Source organism: Dasypus novemcinctus, chromosome 21, assembly GCF_030445035.2.
Source record: "Dasypus novemcinctus isolate mDasNov1 chromosome 21, mDasNov1.1.hap2, whole genome shotgun sequence".
In the NCBI taxonomy this organism is placed as follows: Eukaryota; Metazoa; Chordata; class Mammalia; order Cingulata; family Dasypodidae; genus Dasypus; species Dasypus novemcinctus.
Window position 1 is genome coordinate 73,708,339 of NC_080693.1, and position 26,470 is coordinate 73,734,808.

General features: G+C 39.1%; 1 pseudogene; it reads left to right on the top strand.

Annotated features, from left to right (window-relative positions):
• The first annotated feature begins 18,935 nt into the window (after positions 1-18,935).
• On the top strand, positions 18,936-20,906 carry LOC101430058 (membrane-bound transcription factor site-1 protease pseudogene; annotated as a pseudogene).
• The last annotated feature ends 5,564 nt before the right edge of the window (positions 20,907-26,470 follow it).

Below are 26,470 nucleotides of genomic sequence, written 5' to 3' on the forward strand. Positions count from 1 at the left end.
CTGCACCACACATATAATGGTTGACACTGAGGCTCAACATTCTGTAATGACCAAGATAGCTGGGCCTCTATCAAAAAGACAAGCCACTATCATAGGGACAACTGGCAAAAGTACCCAATGGCCCTTCCTCCGAGCCAGGACCTGTAGCGTCAGGGGTAAGGAGATCACTCATGAATTCCTTTATCTTCCAGAGTGCCCAGTCCCTGTCTGGGTTGAGACCTGCTGACTAAACTGCAGGCTCAAATTACCTTTAATGCCATGAGGCAATCCACACTAATACTGGGACCACAAAACCCCCCAAAAATAGTGCTAAGCCTTCCTCTGCAGGAGGAATGGAGACTGTTTTGCCTCAGTGAAAATGGCCAATCCATGGCCACACAGCTCCCCTTTGAAGATGTGCCCAGCAGCGGGTAACCCAACGGGGATGGCACATGACATTCCTCCAATTATTATCGAAATAAAGTCCACAGCAGTCCAGAAAGCATAAAGCAATATCCAGTACCATGTGAAGCACAAGAAAAAGTCCGGCCACATATTCAGAGATTACTGAATGAAGGTATATTAAAGCCATGCCAGTCTCTGTGAAATACCCTACTCTTTCCAGGTAAAAAAGCTAATGGGATTACCACCCGGTCCAGAACTTATAAGCAGTTAATTCGGCAGTAATAACCCACCATTCTGCAGTCTCTAATCCATGTAGTCTTCTCAGCTTAATACCCTCATCAGCAATCTACTTTTCATGCCTAGATCTTAAGGATGCCTTCTTCTGCATTTGGGTAGTGCCCTGGAGCCAACCAATTTTCACCTTTATGTGGGACAATCCAAACTCAGGTGAAAAGCAGCAGCTAACATGGATGAGATTGCCTCAGGGATTTAAAAACGCACCCACTATTTTTGGACAAGCCCTGGCCAGTGATCTCAAATCCTTTAAACCAGAAAGCCATAACTGTTTCCTCCTCCAATATGTAGATGAACTCATCCTCGGAAGTCCCACCTACCAAGACTGCGCTGACGGAACCCATGCCTTTTTAATGCATCTACACCAAAAAAGGCTATCAGGTGTCTAAGAAAAAAGCCCATATCTGCCTATCTCAGGTCAAATATCTAGGTTATAAAATAACGCAGGGGCACTGTGAATTGGAACTTGAAAGGAAGAAAGCAATCTGTATTTTCCCTGAGCCCAACATCTGCTGGAAGCTGCGAGAGTTCCTCAGAGCAGCTGGATTCTGCCACAGTTGGATCCCCAATTTTGGGGTCCTCATGCACCCTTCATATGACTCCACAAAGGGAGGAGATTGTGATCCCCTGCTCTAGGAAAGCCCACAGAAAAATGCTTTCACGGCTCTCAGACAAACTCTAATGGAAGCACCAAGCCTCAGGCTTCCAGATCTTAGCAAACCATTCTACCTCTATGTTCATGACCACCAAAGAATCGCAGTAGGAGTACTCACTCAATACCTTGGTTCCTGGCAAAGACCTGTACCTTATCTCTCTAGACAACTAGACACTCAAGCCAGGGATGGCCCTCATGCCTGCAAGCTGTATAGCAGCTGCAGCAATGCGAACACTAGAAGCCATAAAATTAACTCTTGGGCAGCCTATAATTGTCCGGGTTCCGCATGCAGTAATCAAAATCTTAGAAGCCAAAGGAACACACTGGCTAACTAACTAAAAGGAACACACTGGCTAACTAATTAATAGGTTAAATATCAAACCCTATTATATGAAAATCCATCCATCCAACTGGAACTTGTAAAAAACCCTAAATCCTGCCACCCTGCTACCCGTGGAGCTGGGGGTTCCAGTCCATAACTGCCTGGAAACATTGCAAGAAGTATATTCCAGCCAGTCAGACCTCCAAGACCAGCCTCTGGCAAATCCTGACATGGAGTTCTCCACAGAAGGGAGTAGCTTTATGCAAGGCAGCAATCGGTGGGCAGGATACTCTGTAGTAACATCCGAGACCACAGCAGAGGCCCAGCGCCTCCCAGATAACACATCAGCACAGAAAGCCGAACTCATTGCCCTCACCTGAGCCCTACAACTTGTGGCTGGAGACAAGGTTAATATCTACACAGACTCCAAATACACCTTCCTTATCCTGCATGCACATGGAGCCTTATACAAACAAAAAGGACTCATTAACTTGGGAGGAAAGAGCATTAAATATGGCACACAGATTCTGGAACTATTGGAAGCAATTTGGGAGCTTATCAGAGTGGCTGTGATGCACTGCAAGGGACACCAGATAAGCCACAGCCCCATAGCCCAGGGAAATCAGAGGGCAGACACTGAAGCAAAAAGTGGCATGGGAAGGACCCCTATCTGAAAACCTAGCCGCTGCTCTCATTCCTCAACCTTTTAATTATCAGAAACTCCAGTATACACAGCCTGCTCTCATCCTGCAGCCTCTGAATCACCGGGAGCCACAATATACTCAAGCCGAGAGAGAGTAGATACTCTCTGAGAGCAGGACACAAAGAGCAAACAGGTGGTGGACATTGCCCGATCACAGAATACTTGTGCCACAAATATTAGCCACAACTGTAGTTCAAGACTACCATGAGAACACTTGGGAGAAACCCAACTTAAGGAAGTGTTAGAAAGATTCTTCTACATCCCAAGTCTAGCCGCTATCACACATGCCCCATGCTGTATGCCAGTGGTACATGACATGCGCAAAAAATAATCCTTGTCAGGGGCCCATGGGGGCCCCAGGAGTCCAAAGAATTGGCAGTATGACTCTTGAAGATCTAGTAGTTGATTTCACTAAAATGCCATGCTCCGGAAGCTATAAATATCTCCTCGTCCTCATTTGCATGTTTTCTGGCTGGGTGAAAGACTTTCCCACTCGAACAGAAAAAGTTAAAGAAATAGCCAAAGTTCTCCTCAGGGAAATCATTCCTCAATATGGGCTACCCCTCTCAATTGTCTCTGACAATGAAACTGCCTTCGTCTCTGAAATCACTCAAAAGATTGCCAAAGCACTGCACATCTGATGGAAACTGCACATCGCTTATCGTCCTCAAAGCTCAGGGAAAGTAGAGTGAATGAGCCATACAATAAAAACTTATATTGCCAAGACTTGCCAGAAATTGAGCTAACATGGGTTCAAGTACTTCCAAGTGCTCTCCTCCAAGTTCAGGCCAGCCCAAGCTGAAAGCTAAGCCTAACCCCTTATGAAATCCTCTTAGGGAGACCCACCCTCCCCAATCCGAAATATGGAAGGGATCTCAAAGAAAGAGGAAACTTACCAATAGCTCAGCAAATGGTCAGCTTAGGAAAACTCCTATAAAACCTGCTCCACTGGGTCCAAGAAAGGACCCCCATTAGCTTAAGCAGCTCCATATGCCTGTACAAGCAGGAAGATGCAGCCTTGGTCAAAGATTGGAAATCAGCTCCACTAACTCCTTGATGGCGACGACCCTATCTTGTCATTTTACCCATCCCCAGTGCAGTTAAAATAGCTGAAATCACCCCAGGGATACACCAGCTGGGCCAAGCAACCTGCCCCAGAGTCCTGGACCTATATTCCAGATACCCACAACTCAACCAAACTCATCTTGTGAAAAAACAAAACACCAGGCCCTGCTCCAGTCACACCCCAGGAGCTGACTGGTCCACACATGGCTGAAGATGGAAGATGGAACACAGAGCTCTGCTCCAATAACACCCCAGAAGCTGATTGGTCTACACACAGCCAAAGAATAGGAATCCGGTTTAATCCCAGTTACAACGCCCCTTTGATGATTTTCCCTACTCCTAGCCCTGACCCTCCACTGGTCCCAGGTTAGCACCACAGAGCCATGTATACAAAAGGTGTGAATGGGGGCCCATGTCAATACCTCATTAATATATCATAGCCATTATACCTGCAAGGGCCATATAACCACCTGCCAGTTTCAGGGAATCTCCTATAGCGTATGTAACGTATCTGGCCAAATAATCTGCTATGACCCAAACCCCCAAAATGGGAAATAAGAGTGCTTAATCAAAATGGGGAGCTACTTCGCTCTACCCCAGTTACTAGCCCGAACCAATGAATATCCCTCCTATTTGACGCATGTCAAGTTATAGACTCTGGGATACCATGGAACATCAATTGCAGAGGGCTCAACTGGGAGTAATAAGTATATGTGTGCCTCAAAAATGAAAAGTGCAGCCCAAGGGGTAGGGACCTTCTGGTGAAAATCCATAGGTGCATACTACTGCCCCTACTGGTCCTGTGTTACCTGAACCACCTGGAACACAGACACCACTAAACAAATAGCCATCCTCACCAAAGGGATGGCCCCTGCTAACTGTCCACGTGTTAATGTAACCCCTTAAACCTGAATCCTGGCAGACTCAGGGAGTCCAAATGGACCTCTGCATTGCTGGTAGAGGAATAGACCCAGGAGCCTACATCTGGGTTGGGTATCGGGAACACCCACTCACAAGTAAAGCCCACTCTGTGTTCCACTCCTTCTATACAGAAATGGAAAAGCCCTTTTCCATTCCACAAGCAACAAGAAAACTCTTCATAAACCTAGCTGAAGTAGTGGGAGCAGTCTTAAATGTCTCCTTGTGCTATGTATGTGGACGTACTAATATGGGAGACCAGTGGCCCTTGGAAACTAGAGAATACAATTACAGCCAACCATACAATGAAACTGGGCTCCCAGCTGTCCTCCAAGATAGTATGTGGTCCTTGCAAACTTCTGTCATAGGAAAATATTGTGCTTCAAGGGCCTGCCTAAACTCCTCTATATCTTATGGAAATCTAACACGTACAGGGGGAAAATTATAAAATTATACCTCCAATATGACAGAGCCTTGGGAAACATGGAATGAATCTGACCTCATTGTCATAAATTGTACTTTTCCCAACTTAATCAGTGTGGAACTCCACCACAAAAGGCCCCTTTACTGCCCCAAATGGTCTTTACTTGATTTGTGGGAAAGTTGCATTCCAAGAACTTCCCCGAAACTGGTGTGGTACTTGTATGCTCAGTACAATAAAACCCTCCTTCTTTATTCCCTTAGCAGAAAGGAAAGAGCCAAGCCAGCCAGTATATCAAAATATAAGAGAAGAAAGGACTGTCGTTACCTGGGTAGGTGAAGAATGGCCCCCTGAATGTATAATCCAATTCTATGGGCCAGCAACTTGACAGAGGGTTGCATGTGGGGTTATCGAACCCCTATCTATATGCTAAACTGAATCATCCACTTACAAGCTGTGGTAGAAAATAGTAACTAATGAAAGTGCCCATGCTCCAAACTTACTAGCCCAACAGCAAACTAAATTCAGAAACACTATCTATCAAAACTATCTCTCCCTAGACTATCTCCTGGCAGCTGAAGGAGTTGTTTGTGGAAAATTCAGTCTAACCACTGCCTTGAACTAGACAGCACTGGAAAGTTTAGGATGAAATTACAAGCAAAATGGTAAAAATTGCTCATGTTCCAGTGCAGACCTGGAATGGCTGGAATTTAAGTAATCCCTCTGGAAGCTGGCAGTCAATAGTAAACAATTTCAAGCTTCTACTGAGAATAACTGCCTTCCTCATAGGAGGATGCACCATATTTCCTTGCCTCCTCCCTTTCATCATAAACAGAATGCACACCCTAATAAATGGTAAAGGAAAAACACAGACAGCTGCCCATCTCATGGCTCTATATACAAACCAGTCAGTCCAGAGGGACTCTGACCGTAGTGATGCTGAAGCTTAATAACCTTAAGCAGGCTTCAAAGGGGGGAAAATAATGTAGCCTATGCATAAATTCAAACTTACTTTATATCAAAATATGCCTAGAAAGCCAAATGAGAAGTATAAACTCTATAGGCTTTGGATATTCAGGAAGATGCAAGCCAAATGTGTCAAGCTTACCTGGAATGTGGAGGGATTGTGCTAAAAGCTTACCTGGAATGTGGGGGATATGTGTAAAATCAAGCTTACCAGGAGGAAATAACCTATCTAATACTCAGATAAAACACTTGAAGAAACTAACAAAAAGTCCTTTTGCATACAAGCACCATTTGACTCCCCACTCTTATATCCTCTATATAAAAGGGACCCAAAAATTCTATTGAAGGCTTGGTTTTTATCAGGACAAGAGTCCACTGAGTCTGTTGGTTGAAATAAATCATCTTCCTTCTCAGAATTCTCGCATCCTGGCCTTCAATACCATGTACACACGCCTTCTCTCTGCTACAATAGGACAGCCACAACTAATTTTATAGTGATGGTGGAGTGCCCTCTCTCACAAGTACTAATTACTTTGAATTTAGTTCTCTGGTGTGTTTTCCAGCCCCCCAAAATACTCATCCCTCTTTCCATATGTAACACTGCTATTTGGCATTTATATCTGACATAGGCTGGGTCAATGCTTTTTCCTTGCTTCTAGAAGTTATCCTAACATGTTCACACCATCCCCTGGGGTTTCTGCCAAATCAATAAACTCTTCCATATCCAATACTATGTTCTGCACCACGTGGATCAAAAACTCTCATAATCCATTCATAGTTTTCTAGTTCCTGTCAGAAGATGGGGCTAGGTCCTGCAGCTCTTATGTGATATGGCCCCTTTCTTCCTCCAGCAGACCCAGCAGACCTTTGGACAAGTTATTTTGTGATTTAACCTTAGTTAATGGCCTAACGGCTGTGAAGGGAAGTGGGAACAGATTCTGAGGTAGAGGTTATATTAGTTTCCTAGGACTGCAGTAGCAAGTTATCACTCACTGGGTGGCTTAGAACAACAGAAGTTTATTCTTACAGTTCTGGAGGTTCGATGTCCAAGATCAAAGTGTTGGCTGTGCCATGCTCCCTCCAAAGCTCTAGGGAAGAATCCTTCCTTGCCTCTTCCTAACTTCTGGGGCCTCCTAGCAATACATGGCATTCCTTAGCTGGTAGCTTAATCACTCCAATCTGTGCCTCCATCTTTACATGGCTTCCTTCCTGTGTGTTCTCGCTTTTTTCTTGTATATGGTGTGAGGTCATGGTCCACCTTCATTCTTTTGCATAAGGATATACAGTTTTCCAAGCAAGATTTGTTGAAGAAACCATTATTTCCTGATTAAGTGGACTTGGCACCCTTGTCAAAATTCAATTGGCCATAGATGTGAAAGTTTATTTCTGAACTCTTAATTCAATTCCATTGGTCTATATGTCTGTCCTTGTGCCAGTACCATGCTGCTTTGATTCCTGTTGCTGTGTAGCAAGTTTTAAAAAACAGGAAGTGTGAGTCCTCCAACTTAGTTCTTCTTTTAAAAGACAGTTTGGGATATTTGGGGCCCCTCCCTTTCCACATAAATTAGATGACTGGCTTTTCAATTTCTGCAAAGGCAGTTGGAATTTTTATTGGGATTACATTGACTCTGTAAATTGCTTGGGTAAAATTGACATCATAACAATAGTTAATTTATTCCTAGATATTTGATTGTTTTATTTGCTATTGAAAATTGAATTTTTTTCTTGATTTTCTATTCAGATTGCTCATCACTATTACTCATCACTAGTGTATAAAAACATGACTGGTTTTTGCATGTTGATCTTGTACCCTGCCACTTTACTAAATTTATATATTATCACTAGTATCTTTGTTGTACATTTTTAGGACCTGTTATATGTAGGATCATATCATTTGCAAATAGGGAAAGTTTTGCTTCTTCCTTTTCAAATTTGGTGACTTTTATTTATTTATTTTCTTATATTACTGCTCTTAACAGAACTTCTAGTACAATGTTGAATAACAGTGGTGGCAGTGGGCATTATAGCCGTTCCTGATCTTAAAGGGAAAGCTTTCCATCTTCCACCACTGAGTATGATCTTAGTTTGGTCTTTTCATAAATATTCTCTACCATTTTGAGGAAATTTCCTCCTATTCCTAGTTTTATGGGTGCTTTGTTTTTTTTTAAATCAAGAAGAGATGTTGGATTTTGTCAAACACCTTTTCTGCACCAATTGAGATGATCTGGCATGTTTTTTTTTTCACTTTGTTACATCAATGTAGTGTATTAAATTAATTTTCTTTGTTGAGCCATCCTGGCATGCCTAGGATAAACCATACTTTATCACTTTATCATGGTGTATAATTCCTTTAATAGGCTGTTGAATTTGGTTTGCTAATATTTTGTAGAGGATTTCTGTATCTTTTTACATAAGGGATATTGGTCTGTAATTTTCTTTTCTTCCAGTGTTTTCACCTGGCTTTGGTATTAGGGTGATGTTGGCCATATAGAATGAGTTAAGGGGTGTTCCCTCATCTTCAATTTTTGGAAGAGTTTGAGCAGGATTGGTGTTACTTTTTCTGGTGGTATTTGGTGAAATTCACCAGTGAAGCTATCTGTCCTGGGCTTATACTGGGGAGGGCAGGGGAGGTAGAGTTTGGTTACTGATTCAATTTCTTTAGTTGTAATTGGTCTATTGAGATGATTTATTTCTCTTAAAGTTGTTTGTTCTTCCTAGAACTTGTCCATTTCATCTAGGTTATTTAATGTTGGCTGTGTTGGATTGTAGTGACACACCCTAGAAAAATATGTTCTTAAACTTAATCCATTTGTGTAAGTGTGAACTATTGTAAATAGGACCTTTTGAAGAGGTTTCTTCAGTTAAGGTGTGGCCCAGCTGAAATCAGGTGGGTCTTTATCCTATGACTGAAGGCCTTATAGGGAAAGAGAAAACCAGAAGGAGCAGCCAGAAGCTGAATGTCAACAGAACCTGGAAGAAAAGGAAGAAACCAAGAGACACTGCCACGTAACATAAAAGTCAAGGAAGAATCAATGATTCCTGGCAGCCAGCCCCAGAATGCCAGTCTTCTGGGAGAAAGCACCACCTTGATGACTCTTGATTTTAGACCTCTCCTAGCCTCAAAACTGTGAGGAAATAAATTCCCATCATTTAAGTCAATCCATTTTATGATATTTATGTTTAGCATAAAGCTAAAACATTGGCATGCAGTTGTCCATAGTATCCTTTTATGATCCTTTTTTATTTCTGTGGAATATTAATAATGTCCCCCTCTTTCATTTCTGATTTTAATTATTTGCTTCCTCTCTCTTTTTTCATAAGTCTAAATAAAGGGCTGTCAATTTTATTGTTCTTTTCAAAAAGCCAACTTTCCATTTTGTTATTTCTAATTTTATTCTCTATTTCAGTTCTATCAGTTCTAATCTTTATGATTTTCTTTCTTCTGCTACCATTGAGTTTAGTTTGCTGTTCTTTTTCTAGTTCCTCCATGTGCATGTGTACAGTCAGGTATCTGAGTATTTCTCATTTTTTAATATAAGCATTTAGAGCAGGAGTTCTTAACCTTTTTTGTTCCACAGAACTTTTGCCAATCAAGTGAAAACCATAGACCCCTTACTAAGTCCAGACTATACTGTGTATTATTTAATAAATATATCACACCTGCACCAACATGTCCCCACAAGAATATTATTTTTTAAAATATCAATTCGAGCTCACAGACCCCTTATTAAAAACCCCTGATTTAGAGCTATATGTGCCCCTCTAATCATTCTCTTCACTATGTTCCATAAGTTTATGTGATGTGTTATTTTCATTCATTTTAATATAATTTCTTATTTCACTTTTCATTTCTTCTTTGACCCACTGATTATTTAAAAGCACATTATATAACGTCCATATATTTGTGGATTTTCTAGTTCTCCATCTGTTATTGATTTCTAGCTTCATTCCATTGTGGTCAGAGAAGATACGTTTGTATAATTTGAATTGTCTTAAATTTTTTGAGATTTGTTTTGTGACATAACATGTGGTCTAACCTAGAAAATGCTCCGTGTGCACTTGAGAAGCATGCATATTCTGTTTTTGGGTGCAGTGTCCTGCATATGCTTTATTAAGTCTAGTATATTTATAAAATTGCTCAAGTTCTCTTTTTCCTTATTAATCTTCTGTTTCATCCATTGACTAAAGTGATGTATTGAAGTCTCCAATTACATTATTATAGAAATGTCTGTTTCTCCCTTCAGTTTTGCCTGTTTGCCTCATGTATTTGGGGGCACTGTGATTAGGTCCTTAAATTTTTATGATGGTTAATTTCTTCCAAGTGGATTGTCCCTTTTATTAATATATAATGTCCTTATTTGTATTTTGTAACAGTTCTTGGCTTAAAGTCTATGTTGTCTGATAATAAAGCTACCCCAGCTCTCTTCTGGGTACAATTATTTGCATGAGATATTTTTTTCATGTAGGTAATGCATATTTATTGAAAATTTTCTTCAATGACAATGGTGTAAAGACCCCAAATTACAAAACATAATGGTAGATGAAACTTTTAAAAATAAAGCAACATTCTATGTTTTACAGATTTATGCTAGTTTCCTTCAAATCTGTCTGTCTTTTTCATCAAAAAGGAGATAATGGAATCTGTGTTATTCTTTATGGTATAAGAGTAAAAAACTGTGTTCCATTGACAAAAAAAGTTTTGCTTCCAAATAGCACAAATCTTTAAAGCAACCCTTTCCTGACAATAAATATGAAAATAGTCATTTGCAAATATATTACCTTCATCAGAGTTTTTTTGTTTGTTTGAAAAGTACATCTTTGCCCTTATGTCAGAAAACCCCAGACATCTTTTCCAAGTCTTTGGTGCATTGGCCTACTTGCCAAGTTCCTGGCCAAGAGGTGCTTTGAGAGGTCCCACAAGCCTCTGCCACATCACAGGAGGGGAGGCCTGTTTAGAATGACTATAACAAGCCCACAACTGAAAACAGACCATTTTTGAGCAGGTGTTTTCATGTGGAGAAGTCACCAGCTCTCCTGCCCACCAAAGCCAGATCAGAAGGCTCTTCAGCCCTCACAGTCAGTAGCCTGCAGGTCACACCAAAAGGGCCTTTGGTGGGTAGGCCTGCTGCATGAGTTTTACCCTGGGCTTCCTCCACTTCATGCTGCTCTTGGCCTTGTTGATTTGTAATACAAAGAAACCCAGGGCTACCATGGCATCCAGGATGGGGATAGTCTGGCCTACCTTGTGGTTGTAGCGGCAGGTCCTTATCCCTCCAGGGATGTCCCAAGGAGCACTTTCTCCAGGAGACAAGGGCCTGACTTTGGGGCAATTTGTTCTAAATCTGGGTAACACCACTTTTCAAGGTCGATGGAGAGTAACTTATGTTTCCAAAGATTACTGGGGGCTCTCCTTCAAAGGCTGTGGCTTGGCCCAAGACAAGTATGGACAGGCTGGCAGAGTCAGTGGTTTTGGATTCCCCACATGGGTCTCAAGAACTTTGGAGAGCCAATGAAGATGGGGTTCCTTTCCATCCTCTCTGGAATGACAGAGCCAGTGTCAATGGCTCTATCAAGAAGGACAATATACCCCAGGGGTTCATAACCTTTTTTGTTTCATGAACCCCTTTGCCAGTTAGGTAAAAACCACAGACCCCTTACTAAGTCGACACTATACTGTGTATTATTTAATAAATATATCACACCCACACCAACACGTCCCCATAATAATTTTTTTTGAATTTCAATTCAAGCTCATGGACCCCTTGTTAAGAACCCCTGATGTACCCCAAACAGAATAAATCCTAATAGGCCTACTTCAAGATATCTATCATTCAGATTGTTGAATGCCAAAGATAAAGAGATGATTTTGAGAGCAGCAAGAGGAAAGCAATGTATTATTTGCAAGGAAGACTTAATAAGGCTAAGTACAGATCTCTCTTCAGAAACCATACAGGTGAGAAGGCAGTGGTATGATATATTTAAGATACTGAAAGAGGAAAAAATGCCAGCCAAGAATTCTTTATCTAGCAAATGATCCTTCAGAAATGAAAGTGAGTTTAAAATCTGTACAGACAGACAAACCCTGAGAGAGTATGTTACCAAGAGACTAAATCTACAAGAGATACTAAAGGGTGTGTTACAGACTGAAAGGAGAAGACAAGGGATAGAGCCCTGGAGAAGAGTGTAGAAATGAAGAGAAATTGAAAGTGTCAAAAACCAGACAATAGTAAGATATGACAACAGAAATCCAAGGGATAAAATGGATGAAGTAAGTAATGCCTTTACATTAGTAACACTGAATGTTAATAGATTAAACTCCCCAATTAAAAGATAAACTGATAGAATGGATTTTTTAAAATGAGCCATCTATATGTCATCTACAGGATTCTCACCTTAGATGCAAAGACACAATCAGCCTGAAAGTGAAAGGTTAGAAAAAGATATTCCATGCTAATAGCAGTAAAAAAAAAAAGCAGGTGTAGTGATACTAATGTCTGACAAAACAGATTTTAAATGCAAAACTGTTATAAGAGATTAAGTAGGTCACTATATATTAATAAAATGGATAATTCACCCAAAAAAATAACAATAGTAAATATTTATGCACCTAACACACTGGCAAAACTGAAATTAGAAATAAATGGCTCTATGATAATAATTGAAGACTTCAACACTCCAAATTCTCAGCATTAGATAGAACATCTTGACAGAGAATAAATAAGGAAACTGAGAACTTGAACAATATAAATTTTCTAGATCTAATAGGCATTTACAGAGCATTGTCCCAAAACAGGAGGCTATATATTATTCTAAAGTACTCATGGAACTTTCTTCAGGAAAGACCGTATGTTGAGACATAGTAAGAGCTCCATATATTTAAAAACACTGATACTATACAAAACACTTTCTCTGATCATAATTGAATTAAGTTGGAAATAAATAGGTAGAAAAAAGGGAATATTCACAAATATATGGTAATTAAACAATATACTCAAACAACCATTGGGTTAAAGAAGAAATTGCAAGAGAAATTAGTAAATACCTTAAGACAAATAAAAAAAAGAACACAGCACCCCAAAACTTATGGAATACAGCAAAGGCAGTTCCGAGAGGGAAATTTATAGTCTGTAATGCTTGTCAAAAAAGAAGAAAGAGCTAAAATCATGGATCTAACTGTACAAGTGGAGAAATAAGAAATCAATCAGAAGGAAAGAAAACCAAGAGTAGAGTAGAAATAAATGAAATGGAGGGGGAAAAAACAGTAGAGAAAAACCAACGGAACTGAAAGTTGGTTCTTTGAGAAGATCAACAAACTCAATAAACCCTTAACAAGATTAACAAGAAAAAAAAGAGAGAAGATGCAAATAAATAAAACCAGAAATGAGAAGGGTAACATAACCACTGACCCAACAGAAATAAAAGATCTTAAGAGGGTACTATGAACAACTGTATGCCAACAAACTAGACAACACTGATGAAATGGACAAATTCCTGGAAACACATGAACAAACCACACTGACCCCAGAAGAAACAGAAGACCTCAACAAACCAAGCACAAGTAAAGAAACAGAAACAGTTATCAAAAACCTCCCCCCAAATGAAAAATCCAGGACCAAATGGCTTCACAGGTGAATTCTACCAATCACTTAATGAAGGTCTAATACCAATTTTGCTCAAACTCTTCAAAAACATTGAACAGGAAGGAATGCTGCCAAACTCATTCTATGAAGCTAACATCACCCTAAAACCAAAATGAGATAAAGATGCCATGAATAAAGAAAATTACAGACCAATTTCTCTAACAAATATAGATACAAAAATAACAAAATACTTGCTAACTAAATAAAAGAACACATAAAATTATATATCATTATCAAGTGGGCTGTATTAGTCAGCCAAAGGGATGTGGATGCAAAATATCAGAAATCAGTTAGTTTTTATAAAGGGTATTTATTTGAGGTAGGAGCTTACAGATACCAGGTCATAAAGCATAAGCTACTTCCCTCACCAAAGTATTTTCATGTGTTGGAGCAAGATGGCTGGCAATGGCTGTGAGGGTTCAGACTTCCTGGGTTCCTCCCTTCTCTCTGAGTTCAAGGTTCCTTTCTTCCCAGGGCTTGCTTCTCCCTGGGCTCAGGGTTCCTCTCTTCCTGGGGCTGGCTTCTCTTTCCTCTGTGAGCTTACTTCCCAGGGCTCCAGCTTAAGGCTTCATCATCAAACTCCAACATGAAAACTCCATAAAAAACCTCCCAACTCTGTTCATTGCCATACCTTTTACCTGTGAGTCCCCACTCACCAAGGGGTGGTGACTAAATGCCCTAATCATAACTCATTCATGCCCAGGTACAGATCAGATTACAAACATAATCCAATATCTATTTTTGGAATTCATAACCATATCAAACTGCTACATGGGCTTTATACCAGGTATGCCAGTGTGGTTCAACATAAGAAAATCAATCAGTGTAATACACCTCATTGATAAACTGAAGAAGAAAAATCACAGGATAATTTCAATTGATGCAGAAAAGGCATTTGACAAAATACAACATCTTTTCTTGATAAAAGCACTCTGGAAGATAGGAAGAGAAGGAAAAGTTTCTCAATATGATGAAGTGCATATATGGAAAAACCACAACTTAATAGTGAAAGACAAAGCTTTTCCACTGAGATTGGGAACGTGACAAGGATGCCCACTCTCCCCACTGCTATTGGATATTGTGCTAGAAGTTCTAGCTAGAGCAATTACACAAGAAAAAGAATAAAAAGATATCCAAATAGGAAAGGATAAAGTAAAACTCTCAGTAATTACTGATGATATGATCCTATATTTAGAAATCCCAAAATATCCACACCAAAACTATTAGAACTTATAGATGATTTCAGCAAAGTCGCAGGATTCAAGATTAATATGTACAAAATCAATAGTCTTTCTATACACTACTAATAAGCAATCTGATAAGGAAGCTGGAAAAATTCCATGTGTAATAGTGTCTAAAATAATCAAATATGTAGGATTAAATTTAACCAAATACCTAAAGACCTGTATTCAGAAAACTATAAAACATTGATAAAATAAACAAATGATGATCTAAATAAATGGAAGGATACTCCATGTTCATGGGCTGGAAGACTAAATATCATTAAGATGTCAATTCTACCCAAAATGATACACAGATATAAAACAATCCTGATAAAAATTGCAATATCCTTCTTTGTAGAATTTGAAAAGCCAATTATAAATTTATCTGGGAAGGTAAGGGCCCCCAAATAGTCAAAAATACCTTCAAAAAAATGAACCAAGTTGGAGGACTCTCACTTCTAAACATATTTAAAACATGTTATCTGGATGCTGATGTGGCTCAAGCAGTTGAGCACCTGCTTCCCCCATGGGAGGTCCTGGATTCAGTTCCTAGTGTCTCCTCAAAACAAAACAACACAAAACAAACAAACAAAAAAAGCAATGCAACAAGGAAACAAACGAAGGGCCCAACTCAGGGGAGCCAATATGGCTTGGTGGTTGATGTCGGTTTCCCATAAGTGAGATCCTGGGTTCAATCCTTGGCCCTGGTACCGCAACAAAAAATGCAAACAAACAAAACAATATAACAGCAAACATATTATCTAGTGTAGTGGTAAAAACAGCATGGTACTGGCATAAAGATAGACTGACCAATGGAATCAAATCAAGAGTTCAGAAATAGGCCCTCACATCTATGATCAAGTGATTTTTGACCTACTTAGTTGGGTCAGGATAGCCTATTCAACAAATGGTGCCGGAAAAACTGGATATCCATATCTAAATGAAAGAAAGAGGACCCTTATCTCACTCCTTATACAAAAAGTAATTCAAAATGGATCAAGGGTGTGAATATAAAAACTAGAACCATAGAACCCTTAGAAGAAATGTAGGGAAACATCATCAAGATCTTGCGTTTGGTGGTGGTTTCTTGAACCTTATATCAAAAGCATGAACAACAAAAGAAAAAATATATAAATGGGATTGCCTCAAAATAAAATACTTCTCTTCTTCAAAAGACTTTGTCAAGAAAATAAAAGGCAGCCTACTGAATGGGAAAAATTCTTTGGAAACCATACATTTGAGAAAGGATTAATTTCCATGTTATATAAAGAGATCACACAACTTAACAACAAAATGACAAGCAACCTGATTTTAAAATGGGCAAAAGAATTGAACATACATTTTTCTAAAGTGGAAATACAAATGGCCAAAAGACACATGAAAAGATGTTCAACATCACTAGCTATTAGGGAAATACAAATCAAAACTACAATGAGATATCATCTCACACCATACAGAATGGTAATTATTAAAAGAACAGAAAACTTCAAATACTGTAGAAAATGTGGAGAAATAGGAACATTCCTTCACTGTTGGTGGTTCCGTAAAATGGTGTAACCTCTGTGGAAGATGACCTGGTAGTTCCTGAGGGAACTAAATATAGAACTGCCATATGATTCATCAACCTACTACTAGGAATATATTCACTTAAATCAAAGACATGACCAGATAATTACACATTGATAATCATAGTGGCATTATCCACAAATGCTAAAAGATAGAAACAACCTAAGTATCTGTCAACTGATGAATGGATAAACAAGATGTGGAATATCCATACGATGGAATATTATCAGCTGTAAGAAGACATCAATTGGGGATGAAATGACATCATGGGGTAACCTTGAGGATATTATGTTGAGGGAAAAAAAGCCAGAAATAAATTAACTAATATTATATGGTCTCATTGATATGAACTAAATACAATGAGTAGACCTGGGAATTGGACTATTAAGTGTAGGTTGGTGGGAGATAGAATGTGAGATGAGAAGGGGAAGAAGATGCTCAATGTATGTAGCATGTTTAATAAGGTCAAATGTCAATATGTGGTAATGGCTGGACTTGCTGATAATACATTATAATGAATGTACCAAACACTTGCTTTATGGATTTTATTGTGGCTGAAACAGTAGTCTAGGAAGATTAATGTTAGTTGGAGGACAGCTGGAGGATAATTTTGGGAATGTATAACAATAATTTTGGAAGTAGATGAGCATTATAGTTAATGATATAAATACAGGAGTGTTCTTCTACAAGCTGTTAAGAATATAATGATACAAGAGAAAAATATAACTAAGGTAATTTATGTACTATAGTTAACTACAACATTACAATATTTTTGTAACAGAAACAAATAACGTTGGTGCTATATGAATTCTAAAGTTAAAAAAAGAATATGGGGTTTGGTTTTGTGATATATGAATACAATTAAGCATTTTTTCTCTGCATTTTTTTTATGAATAAGGAGAACTTGACTATGTCATTTAACTAATCTGTGTTCACCTGTGCCTCTTTCTGAACACTAGAGGAACAAATGAGTTAGCAGTTTGAATTAGATGAGATAAAATTGCCTGAAAAACAACTTTTTAGGAGTAATGTTTCCATTACTTATTGAGCTATAAGCTGTTCTTATATTTTGTGAATCTGAAATAAAGCTGTTAAAATACAATAGAGGCATATAACAGCAGATTTGAACAGGCAGAAGAATCAACAAACTAGAAGATAGGTCAATAGAAATCATACAATAAGAACAAAAAGAAAAGAAAACAGAAAAAAGGGAGCAAAGCCTTATAGACCTTTCAGACAGCATGAGGAATCATGAGAATACCAGAAGGAGAAGAGAAAAGGGGGCAGAAAGAGTATTTGAGGAAATAATGGCTGAAAAATTTCCAACTCTTATGAAAGACTTAAGTATATATGTCTGAGAAGTTCAAAGACCTCCAAACAGGATAAACCCTCATAGACCTATTCCAAGACACATACAAATAAAAATGTCATATGCCAAATATAAAGAGAGATTCTGAAAATAGCAAGAAAAAGTGATTTGTCACATGCAAGGGATTGTCAATAAAACTGCCAATTTCTCATGAGAAAACATGGAGACAAGAAGGCAGTGGTATGACATATTTAAGGTTTTAATGGCAAAAATTGCCAGTCAAAAATTTTTATATGGCAAATTTATCCTTCCGAAATGAGGGGGAGTTTAAAACATTCACAGATAAATGAAAGCTGAGAGAGTTTGTCACACAAACAAAACAAAAAGCTAAAGGTTGAAAGGAAAGGACAGGAGAGAGCGCCTTGAAGCAATATGAAGATGTGAAGATCTTCAGTAAAGTAAAAGTAAGTTCATGGATAAATGCAAAACCTAATAGTACTGTGTTCTCAGTATATAACTTTACTCTTTATTTCCTATGAGAATTAGAATACAATTGAATAAGAAGTAATCATTATTTTCTTGTAACAGACATGCAAAATATAAAGAAGTAGAGGGAAAAATGGGAGACTATGTGCATGCTGAAGTTAAGTTGTTATCTTTTCAAACTAGTAGGTTATATGTTTAGGATGTTTAATACAAATTCTAGAGCAACCACAAAAAAAGTACTTTAAAAATATACAGAAAAAGAAATGAGAACGGAACAGTTAAATATATCACAAAATGTCAACATAAAAGGAGTCTGCAGTAAAGGAAAATAGATACAAAAATATGATATATAAAAACAACAACAACAAAAATAGCTGAAGTAAATCCTGTCTTATCTATAATAACACTGAATGTTAATGGATTAAACGCCTCAATTAAAAGACATAGATTGGCAGAATGGATAAAAAAGCATGCTCCTACTGCATATTGTTTTCAAGAAAGTCATCTTAGTCCCAAAAACACAAATATGTTGAAAGTGAAAGGATGGATAAAAATATCTCATGCAGAAGAGTTGGGAGTAAACAGCCCCGAATGGAGAGCCCAGGCGCGTTTTCTGTGGAGTCTCTGTTAACCCCCTAGGTCAGAGCTTAGGCCAGCTGCAGATTGGCTTACAGACTGGTTGATCATTCCCTGTTAGACTTTGGTTCCATGGTGCAAATGGAGTTTAGGTCTCAATAGTCTCAGTCAGAGTGAGCAAAGCCTTATATCCAAAATGAAGAAGAAGCAGAAAAAGAAATGAAAGCCTTTCAGGCCAAACCAAAGAAGGCTAAGATATTTAACTTTTATTTTTGTTGGACAAGACTGTAAGATGGCTGGCCAGTAATGTTCCAGGTTTTCGCTAAAACAAAGATTAACTGATAATCAAGAAAGCAAAAAGTACAATTTAAATTTATGTGATTTTATGACCATATTCACTTATGAACATGAAGCTTGTCAATATCTGGCTGCCTCTGCTAGTGGTTTTGCTCTGTGGGAAGAGACATCTGGGTGACAGGCTGGAAAAGAAATGTGTCCTGGCTGTTCCCACCTGACTTTGAATCTGGAATTCTCCTCCACAGTTGTGGAATATGAATACATCGTGGCTTTCACTGGATACTTTATAGCCAAAACTACAATTTCATTCATTTCAAGTATCCTGAAGAGCAGTGAAATAGTAATTTATTAGAAATAATTAGAAAATTATTCCTTGAAGCAATCCATCCAGGGACTATTCTAGTGATTTCGAGACGATTCAGATGAAAGAAAACCAGAGAGCTCATTTGCTGACGCTTGATGATCATACAAATATCAAACGAGGTACCCTCTCCCCCTAAGGAAAGTCTTACATTCCCTCAAGTATGCTTAATCTTATGCCATAGTACTTGGTAATGAAACCAGATGGAATCATAAATGGCAATCCTCATGCCCCCTTTGAAGAGCAAGCCTCTCCCTGTTCTCTGGATTCTGGAATGCTATGGGAAGATACTTGAATCTTTGCTGCTGAGAGCCATCCCAAGGCAGATCGCCAAGACCCTGCAGGCAGACACACTTTGGCAATTGGTATATACAGGTGCTAACATGAGAGTTGCTGTGTTTGACACTGGGCTGAGCAAGAAGCATCCCCACTTCAAAAACGTGAAGGAGAGAACCAAGTAAATCAATGAGAGAACACTGAATGACAGGTTGGGTCACTGCACTTTTGTAGCAGGCATGTTAGCCAGCATGATAGAATGCCGAGGAGTTGCTCTAGATGTATAAATCCATATTGTCAGGGTCTTTACCAATAATCAGATATCATATATGTCTTGTTTTGGGGATGCCTTCAAATAAGCCACCCTAAAGAAGACTGACTTGCTAGACCTCAGCATCAGTGATCCAAACTTCATGGACCATCCCTTTGTGACAAGGTGGTCAGGCCATCTGGCTGTTTCCATCTTTATAACCAAGAAGGGGCTTCATAGGAAGGTATCTCCCAGAGGCGCATCATGATCACTGTTGCCTCCTCAGCAGAGATGGAGTAAAAAAAATACTGTAGAGCAGACTTCAACAGTGAAGCTCCCAATTAAGGTGAAGAGAATTCCTACTCCTCTTTGAAGCAAGGGAGTTCTCTGGGATCATTACCACAATCTCTACTATCCACCTGGCTATTTCCCCAGGGATAATTTAAGAATGACCATTTGGATTGGAATGGTGAGCACATCCACACCAACTTCAGGGACATGTACCAGCATCTGAGAAGCATGGGCTACTTTGTTGAAGGGCTTGGCTCTTCCTTCACATGCTGGCTCTTCCTTCATGTGCTCTGATGCTAATCAATATGGAATCCTGCTAATGGTGGACAGCAAAGAGGAGTACTTTCCTGAAGAAACTGCCAAGCTGGGGCGGTACACAGACAGCAGCCTCTCACTCATTGTTGTCAGTGACTGGTACGACACGTTCATTGTGAGAAAAGTAAAGTTTTAAGATGAAAACACAAGTCAGTGGTGAATGCCAGATATGGGAGGAGCTAATATCCCCAACTCTAAATGAACTTTAGTCTTTCTGGGAATATGGGTTTGAGCAATTACCAGTATGAAGGAAATTTCACTTTGGCAAACCATGACATGTATTATGTGTCAGGAAGCAGCATTGCTAAATTTCTAGAAGATGGCATAATGATAACACAGACTTTTAAGTACTAAGAACTGGATATTTTAAAGCAGGAAACAGCAGTTGTTGAAAATATATCAATTTGGGGGCTTTATCAGATTCAAGCTGTGGGTGGAGGCCGCATTGTTCTGTACGGAGACTCCAATTGCTTGGATGACTGTCACTAACAGAAGGACTGCTTTGGACTTCTGGATGGTCTCCTTCAGTACACGTCATATGGCGTGACGCCTCACAACCTCAGTCCCTCTGGACTTAGAAATTCATAAGCGTTGGAAAATTTTCAGCCATTCCTCAAATATTCTTTCTACCCCTTTTCCATTCTCTTCTCCTTCTGGGAAACCAATAATGCATATGTTTGTGTATTTCTTTTGTCATTCAGTTCCTTGAGACCCTGCTCAAATTTTTGCATTCTTTTCTGTGTCTCTTCTATCAGTTCAAATGTTGTCTTCCAATTCCCTTATTCATTCTTCTAAACATTTCAAATCTGCTCTTCCATGCCTCTAATGTATTTTTAATTTCATCCATTGTCTTTCACTCCCATGTTACTTTTTTTTTTGCAGATTTTCAAATTGTTCTTTATGTTTATACAGTGTCACCTTAATATCCTTTATCTCTTTAGTAATATTTTCCTCCATCTCCTTAATTGATTAAGGTTTATTTAAACATCATTTATTAGTTGTCTTAAACTTGAGTCTCATATATATTTTTGGCTTGTTCCTTTGAGTGGGCAATAGCTTCCTGTGTCTTAGTATGGGTTGTTCTTTTGTTAATACCTAGACATCTGCTTATATTAATGATTTTGCTCTGTTGATCAATTTCTCTCTCTTGCCTAGTGGTTTTACTTTATACTTTTTTTTCTAGAACTTCAATATTGCCCTGCTAAAGTAGTCAAAACTGGACAGGGAGCCACTAATGGGGCCCACCCTGGTCTACAATGTCTGGGAAAGAATTTGGAGAGACAAGCCTGTCTTCTTTCACTTTTCTGGCTGGCCAGCAAATGGCACTACTCGGGGAACCCTTCAGTGGAGATTACTCCTTCAATTCCCAATATATCTTCTGAGCTAGCAAATTATGGTAGTTACATTCACTAAAGAGGAACCACAGTCAGTCCTCCACTACAATCTCCCTCTTCCCTGGGAGGAACCTGTCCTTTCTCCTTTCTGTTGGCTGCTAAGCCACAGGTTTTACCAAGGCTGTTTATCACAGGGATGGGGATGGATGGCATTCCCAGCAACAGGGGTATCAATTCATGGTTTTCTTTTTGGTCTCTCCATCTCTCTATCCCCAGTCCCTCCTGGATGATGCATGAGGTATTTTCCTGGCCTACAGGGGTCCCTAAATTGGCTCCCTCAGATGACTTCTACATCTTCTCCCCTATTTTGCAAGGGAGTTTTGCCCTGCCTGAGCTCCTCTGACACCATCTTAGATCTCTCTCTCATCAATCGTCTTACTTTTATTGTATTTTTAATATTTTATGTTTTTCAACCCCATATACATTGTCATGTTCCTTTGTAAGCTTTCTATTTGTTCACAAATTGTCTTAATATGTTTAACTCTATACTTATATGTAGTTTATTCCTATTCAGCTCTTTGAATTTGTTTAGATTTGAACATCCTTGATTAGTTGTTCCAAAGTCTGTGTTTTCTCTTAAGTTTTAATTTGTTCCCTTTAATGAGTCACATCTTCCTGTTTCTTAGTGGCTTGTGTTTTTTTGTTGTTGTTGATGACTGAGTATTTGATTATTTTGATGTTCTAATTCTGCAAGTACATTTGTCTGTCTTGTCTAGGACTTTATTGTAGATTGGCTTTGTGTTAAGGTTCTTCTTCAATGCTTGATCCAGCTTATACTGAAACTTCAGAGCAGCCTGTGTTTGTTCAGATTTTATCAGGTCTTCTTTCTGTCATTTGCCCAGAACATGCAGTGTAGCTTTTAAGATTACCCTATTATGTGCAACTGTTTCACCTCCAGGAGATTTCCTTTCCTCTCTTCTTTCTCTGGGAGTCCTGGGCTGTTCTGTATGCTTTTGTGCAAATTTTTGCAAATCTTCCTCCCCTGTGGCTATGACTTGCTCAACTGCTTTACCAGGCTAAGTGCCACATTTTCCCTACAGCTTTCAGTTCTGGGTGGAGTCCACCCTGCCTTACAGCAGTTCAGTTTTCCCCTTTACCCATGTACCTTTTCTGCCTCTGATAACTTCCATGTTAGAGTAGTCAGTCTCAGGGAGCCAGATGGGGACAGGGTTCAAAAATGCCTTTTTCATGACAGTGGACCAGTGATTAGACATTGGATTGGGTATTCCCACCCCTTGGCAACAATTCTGCCATAGGTTCTTTTGTTTCTGGGGGCCATTCTGTATGTTTATGCTTGCTGACCATTAGGATCTTACCCTGGGTCTGTGGCATTTCGCACTCATGCCTTAGGTGGGATGCTAAGTTGTTGTAGTGAGTGGCTCTGTGCCCATTACTATGGCAGGAAATGTCTGGACCAGAGGGCTGCCACTGTGTGAATCTTAACTGTATGAGACCAAGTATGGGGGAGGGATCTGGCCTGGCAAGTCTGAATCACAGATTTCCCACCTATTTGTTGGTTTTTTAAAATTTGACTTAGCATTTGTGGAGCCTTTGTCCAGTCTGTCACTCTCCAGAGTTTCAAACAAGTAGTTTTTGCTCTTTTATTTAGTTGTCTCTGAGGTTTAACTTTCCCAGGGATGTCTTATGTCACAATCTTGATGATGTCACTCCAGAGGAATATTAATCTTGTTTGGAGCTCAGTTATGCTTTCAATAACTCCTGGGCCTGGGCATCAGCTTTCTCTGCTCTCCCATTACAAAAGATGAATACCTCTTTACATGCTACCATGGAAGACTTCTAACTTTCACACTTAGATTTAATTGTCAATTAATCAATTTGCAATCTCTCCCCTATCCCCAAATGAAATGTCAGTCAAACTCAAACACACCTGACAAACCATACTGACTAATACATTCCTTTCTACAGGAATACCATTCCTATTCACCAGTGGTGGAAGTTAACAACTACACTGTTACTTTGTGCCAGGGTTCATCTGTGCTCCACTTACCACCCTGAAGTTCCTATTGCCAGATGGGCGAAGGGTGAGCCAGGTCCATAGTTTCCTCCTAGCATCTTTTTCAGACTAGTCCTGGTACCAAAATGCTTCCCTGGAAAGCAGACTCTGAAATGCAGATAAGCATGCAGGTGATTTTTTAGACAGTGCCTTAGAAGAAACGTGTGAGGAAAGGAAGCTAGATTGGGGATGTCAAACTACAATGTAGTCCCAAAACAACCCTTCCCATCCAATACTACAGGAAGTTCTGAAAATATAACGCCTCTTTAGACTTTCCTGAGTTAGGGCAGTAGAGAGTGAACCAAGCCTCAATACCCCTGAAAAACTGATTGGATGCAGGATGCCCTGGGAAAGTTGGATCCCTTTACATGAAGTTGGATCCCTTTACATGAGGAAATATCAAAGGGGATTGAAATCTGAGGCCTGTTGCTTAGCAGTACTCTCAGCTAGAGAAGTTTTTCATTTCAGAAAGGGGATATAGATGGTTCATTACAGAATCCATTGGAACCAGTAACAGTTGGGCCATTCTATGATTTGTGTGGTTAAATCAGTTTCTAGATTAGAGTGATGAATCAGTTTCTTTATTTAAAAAGTATCATGTGGGGAGGTTTGGGTGGTCCGTCTCTGATTCTGTAAGGATATTATCAGGTCTTTGCTTCTTCATTTCTCTACATTACCATACTTCCAAGGGATGGGTCTCCTGTCAGTTATCTCCTTCTCTTCAACAGTGACTTCTCAAGAAAGTTGTCTGGTCCTGTACACTTTACAATTGCTTCCTTTTCAGTTCCTTGGTAGCTAATGCTATACTCAACTAGATCTCAAATCTGTTCTCAGTATTTCCTTACTTAGGTGGGGACCCTTGCCTTATGATACTCTTCCTTGGACCTTGCTGCATTTTTTACCTTACTGCTCAATATCCACTTGACACTCATCTCAAGATTGGGCTCCAAAACTAATACTGATTCAGACACTTATTTCCTTTGCCTACTGGATATCTCCTCTTAAAATAACATGTGTTGATGAGGACATGGAGAAATAAGAATCCTCATGAATTTCTGGTGGAAATGGAAAATGATGCAGCCATTGTGGAACACAGTTTGGTAATTCCTCAGAAAGTTAAGTATAGAATTTCCATATGACCTTGATGTGGGCTAGGGTGGGAGGCTCTTTGTCTCTTCAGAGATAACCTAAACTATCTGTGACTTGTGGGTGTGGGGTGATAAGAGGCTGCAGTCCTGCCCTTGGAGACCATAGCAAGAACTCCAGTCCCAGGAAACAGTTTAACAATGCAAGGTCTATAAACTTTTAAGTATTCAGGGGAAATGCAAACCAAATATGCTAAAAGCTTACCTAAGATGTGGAAGATATATATGCTAATTCAAGCCTATTGAGAACTGACAAAGGGACCATTTGGCCTTTCCTCTTTCTGAATAAAAGGGACTCAAAAATCTTGTTCCGAGCTTGGGATTGAAACAGAAAGCTCCCGAGTCCAGCCGGCCATCAATAAACCATTTTTCCTTCTCAAAATCATTCCTGAGTCCTGGCCTCTCTATACGCAAATAATTGAACCTCTCTCAAAATTCTACAACAACCTGACAATCCCACTTCTGGTCATATACCCAAAAGAAGTGAACATAGGAACTCAAACAGATATTTGTATAAGAACGTTCAAGGCAGCACTATGCACAATAGCCAAAAGGTGGAAGCAACCCAAGATGAATGAACAAACTGTGGTATATACATACAATGGAATATTATTCAGCCTAAAAGGAACAAAGTTCTGATTCAAGCTGAAACAGATGAACCTTGACATCATGTTGAAATAGCAAAAGACAAAAGGACAAATATTATATGGTTTCACTTATGTGAAATAACTAGAATATGTAAATTTAGAGATAGAAATTTGATTACAAGTTACCAGGGTGGAAAATGGGACGTTAATGCTAAATTGGTACAGAGTATTTTTGAGGGTGATGGAAGTTTTGGTAATTGATGATGGTGATGGTAGCAAACATTGTGAATTTAATTAACACCATCAACATGTATACTTGAAAGTAGTTAAAAATGGGAAATTTTATGTTGAATATGTTATTTTTTTTTAAAAATCCAACTACTCATCACATGCACTTATCACCTCCTTAATTCAAATCATCATGGCTTTCCTAATCAAATGCAAAAGCCTCCTAAAATGTCTCATTTCTCCTTCACTTGTATCTCATTTATTTACAACACATGAAGCTAAATCAATACTTATATCAGGTGATCTCTCTCTTCTGCTCAAAATCCTATAATGACTTCTGATCTCACTCAATGTTCATACAATGTCAATAAGGACTCCTTTGAGATTTCTGAACCCATCTTCTACTAATGTCCCCTTAATTAGTTCACTCAAGCCTCAATGGTCTTGCTGTTTTCTACCAAATGTCACACCACTCTTGCCTCAGGGCCTTTTACTTGCTTTTCCCTCTGCTTATAATGCTCTTTCATCAGATCACCTGCTCACTGTGGTCTCATCTATTTAATACTGCAATAAACACTTAACACTTCTTATCTTCCTTTTTTTTTTTTTTCACCATCTAACATATTATATATTTTACTTTGGTAAGTAGTTTGTATCATTCTACCATAATAAAAGCTAAGTGAGGGCAAGAATTTTTGTCTATTTTAATAATTTCTCCCTAGTGCTTAGAACAATGCTTGATTCAAACACGCATGGCACAAAATATTTATGAATAAATGAAAGA